A 4623-nucleotide genomic window follows, 5' to 3' on the forward strand; every position below is an offset into this window, starting at 1 on the left:
TTGACTTACTTCACTTAGTGTCATAGTCTCTGAGTCCATCCATGTTGCTGTGAATGGCATGATGGCATTGTTATTTATGGCTGAGTAGTATTCCATTGTGTGTGTGTGTGTGTGTGTGTGTGTGTGTGTGTGTGTGTGTGTGATTTCTTTATCCATTCATCTGTCAATGGACAAAGTTTTCTTCCATGTTCTGACTATTATAAATACCACGGCAGTGTACTGTAGGGGTACATGTATCTTTTCAAGTTATGGTTTTCTCCAGACACACGCCCAGGAGTGGGATTGCAGAATCAAGACGCAAATGAGCTTATTTACAAAAGAGAGTGAGACTCACAGACAGAGAAAACAAACTTGCGGTTACCAGAGGGAGAAGGTTGGGGGCAGGGAGAGGGATGAAACAGGAGGTGAGGATTAGCACATTTCCCTGGTGGCTCAGACAGTACAGAATCTGCCTGCAAGTGCAGGAGGCCTGGGTTCGATCCCTGGGTCAGGAAGATCCTCTGGAGAAGGGACTGCCCGCTCACCCCAGTATTCTCACCTGGAGAGTCCCATGGACAGAGGAGCCTGGTGGGCTACAGTCCATGGGGTCGCAGAGAGTCGGACAGGACTGAGCGGTCTGTAGCCCACCAGGCTCCTCTGTCCATGGGTATTCTCCAGGCAAGAATACTGGAGTGGGTTGCCATTTATGTAAAATAAACACCAAGGACCTACCACATAGCACGTGCGACTATGCTCAATAATTTTTAATAACCTGTAAGGGAAAGGAGATCAGCCCTGGGATTTCTTTGGAAGGACTGATGCTAAAGTTGAAGCTCCAGTACTTTGGCCACCTCATGTAAAGAGTTGACTCATTGGAAGAGACTCTGATGCTGGGAGGGATTGGGGGCAGGAGGAGAAGGAGACGACAGAGGATGAGATGGTTGGATGGCATCACCGACTCGATGGACATGAGTCTGAGTGAACTCCGAGAGTTGGTGATGGACAGGGAGGCCTGGTGTGCTGTGATTCATGGGGTTGCAGAATTGGACACGACTGAGCGACTGAACTGAACTGAACTGAACTGAACTGAAGGGGAAAGAATCTGAAAAAGAACCTAAAGACAGCTGAGTAACTCTACACCAGAGTCTAAAGCAGTATTGTACACATAAAAGGTGTATTGATTCATAATATTCAGCCTTATATTGAGTCCTCACTGAGTGCCAAGAAGATGAGGTGTGCCCTTTCCCAGGTATGTGAGATGTCCTGAGGGTTGGTTAGGATTTTGTGCCAGCTGCTGTGGAGTCCATGCAGATTCCAGCTGACCTCATGTCACAGAGGGGCTGCAGTTGCCCAGTTCACGCTGCCCAGTCCATGGGCAGAACAGAGACCCTGCACCCTGTGTGACTCCCACACGCCCTGTCTGCCCCCCAGCCTGCAGGGCTTGCTTTTGCTTTTTACAGGTACTGGCTTGTCAGCAACTGGGTGAACGCCCATGTTTGGCTGCAGAGGACAGCCCAGAACCCGTGAACACATGGGGACAAAGGTCCCTGGTGGCTCTGCAGGGGGCCAAAATGCGCCTTTTCCTGCCGTGGGAACAGAACCGGGCCAGGGCGTGGGTCTAGAACAGTTCCCGGAATCCCTGGGAGAGGCTGAGGTACAGGCTGATAGATGCGGCTGTGGCGGGGTTGGGGGGACAGTGTGTGATTACCTCCTGACACCGAGAACCAGCGTCACGCCCTGACATTTAGGAGGGAGGCAGTGGAGGCGACTGTGACGATTAAGAGGGCACAGGTGTGCTTCCTGTCACTGGTCAGTGGTTCCCGGGGCGTCTTGCAGCGGCTACCTCTGAGCATCTGTGCTGCCCGGCGAGGAGGCTGCCTTGATGTTGGAGGCGTGACTTCATTTTCAGACTCTGGGGTTCCCTCACTACCTGATCTGAGCCACTGACTTGGTTTCTCACTTGTACTTCTCAGCTGTAAGATGCTCCCTGCTCCCCTTGCCCCCGCCCCCAGGGATGCTGGCAGAAATGAATGAGTTAATGCAAACAGCACCTTTAGCCAAACACAGTATCGTTGGTGCTGTCTTAGCTCTGGGGTTGATTCCATGAGCTGTGTCTCTAAAGTGCAAGAGCTTCCCAGGTGGCGCTAGTGGTCAAGAACCTATATGTCAATGCGGGTGACTTAATGAGACGCGGGTTCGATCCCTAGTTCAGGACGATCTCCCGGAGGAGGGCGTGGCAACCCACTCCAGTATTCTTGCCTGGACAATGCCCGTGGACAGAGGAGCCTGGTGAGCTGCAGTCCCTAGGGTTGCAAAAGAGTCAGACACGACTGAAGTGACTTAGCCCGCACACGAAAATACAAAGCCGGGAGGGGGAGGGGGTGGTCTTTGGATCACGCCAGGGCAATTCCAGGCGGGTTGAATCAACACAGGAATGAAGCATGGTTTCCATTATACATAATGAACCTAATTGCCTGTGATGGGATGTTGTTTGAGATGGGGAGGGCGATACCGGGGTTGGAAAGGTCACTCAGCATCCAGTCAGGGTCACACACGAGCTGGTGCTGTAGGTAGGCCCCCCCGCTCCATCCTAATTGGCTCCTGAGATTGCGTTTAAATCACTCCAAGCTGCCTGTCTGAAAGCTCTTTCACAGCAGCTAAGAAAAACATGCAGTTTCTCCTAACTCACACCCTGTTGCTATTTAGCTGCTAAGTTGTGTCGGACTCTTGCGACCCCGTGAGCAGTATGTAGCCCGCCAGGCTCCTCTGTCCATGGGATTCTCCAGGCCAGAATACTGGAGTGGGTTGGATCTTCCCAACCCAGGGATGGAACCCAGGTCTCCCACATGGCAGTTGGGTTCTTTACCACTGAGCCACTTGGGAAGCCCATACACCCTAGAATATCCCAAACTGTATCTGACTACCCTGTGTTTTATTAGTGTTTCCCACAGTAAATTCACAATGACACCCCAAGCACAGAATGGGAGATGTCTGCATATAGGAATGCCCACATCCATCTACGCAGCTATACAGCTGCACCCACGCTGAGGTGGGCAGCTGTGTTTTTGTGCATAATTTACTCTGGCATAAAAGTGGGGCAAGAAAGCAGCTCTGGTGCAGTCCCAGTATAGTGCCTTTTCCTGAGACTTTTAACTTCTTCAGCTCCACGAGCAGGATGTTTGTAACAGGTAACAGGGTCTGCAGGACAGGTTCTCACCGTGGGTCCATCTTAGAATTATACAGGGACGCTTAATTTACTTATTCATTTATTTACATTTGGACTTCCCTTGTGGCTCAGACGGTAAAGCGTCTGTCTACAATGTGGGAGACCTGGGTTTGATGCCTGGGTCGGGAAGATCCCCTGGAGAAGGAAATGGCAACCCACTCCAGTACTATTGCCTGGAAAATCCCATGGACAGAGCCTGGTAGGCTACAGTCCATGGGGTCGCAAAGAGTCGGACACGACTGAGCAACTTCACTTACTTACATCTTGTGTGGAAGGCGGGGATCTTAGTTCCCTGACCAGGGATCAAACCCGTGTGCCCTGCAGTGTGGAAGCCTGGAGTCTTAACCACTGGACCCCCAGGCAAGGCCCCCGGGGACCCTTGAGCACAGCTCTGATGTCCACGCTTTCACTCTAGCCCTGAAGGTGCCGGAGGACTCTAGCGAGGTCTCCCCTAGAATCTAACCGGCAGCAAGTTTTGAAAGCATCTGGACTGAACTGAGATTGATATCAACTGGAGGCTGTTGTTCAAAACTCATCTCTTGGAATTATGTTAATCTGAAACAAAAGTGTGTTTGCTACTTTGGGCAAGGTCTGACCTTCTAAACAGGAATGCACCTCACTGTTTCCTTTTTTTTTAACTCTCCGTAAAACCCACATCTCAACCATAAATATGCACGTACATTCCTCTCAGTCCGTGAAATGAGTTTTCAGATCTGTGCATTTTATTTACACAGAGGCTTAGTTTCATTGGACAAGACAGAGCTTTATAGGCAGAACTGGTGGTAGGCATGCAGCTTTAGGAAAGCAAGTCATGGCCTGTCACTCAAGACACTGTCAAATGCGTAATGAGCCGATCGTTTTGATAGCATTGAAGTTAGCATTGCCCTGAAACAAATGGCATCCAGCTTGAGGGAAATTGCAAAAATACACAATACTTCCTTAAAGTGAATTTAACTAAGTGTGGTTTAGATGTTCTTTTGCTTAGAAAACAGTGCTGTTCAGTTGATTAGTCGTGTCCAACTCTTTGCAGTCCAGGACTGCAGCACGCCGAGCTTCCCTGTCCATCACCATCTCCCAGAGCTTGCTTAAACTCATGCCCCCTGAGTCAGTGACGCCATTCAACCATCTCATCTTCTGTCGTCCCCTTCTCCTCCTACTTTCGAGCTTTCCCAGCATCAGGGTCTTTTCCAATGAAGTTGGTTCTTTGCATCAGGTGGCCAAAGGATTGGAGTTTCAGCTTCAGCATCAGTCCTTCAGGATGGACTGGTTGGATCTCTTTGTTGTCCAAGGGACTCTCAAGTCTTCTCCAGCACCACCGTTCAAAAACATCAGTTCTTCATCACTCAGCCTTCTTTATGGTCCAACTCTCACACCTATACCCGGCTACTGGAAAAAAACCATAGTTTTGACTATATGGA

The sequence above is a fragment of the Ovis aries genome, chromosome Y (genome assembly GCF_016772045.2).
Source record: "Ovis aries strain OAR_USU_Benz2616 breed Rambouillet chromosome Y, ARS-UI_Ramb_v3.0, whole genome shotgun sequence".
Classification (NCBI taxonomy): Eukaryota; Metazoa; Chordata; class Mammalia; order Artiodactyla; family Bovidae; genus Ovis; species Ovis aries.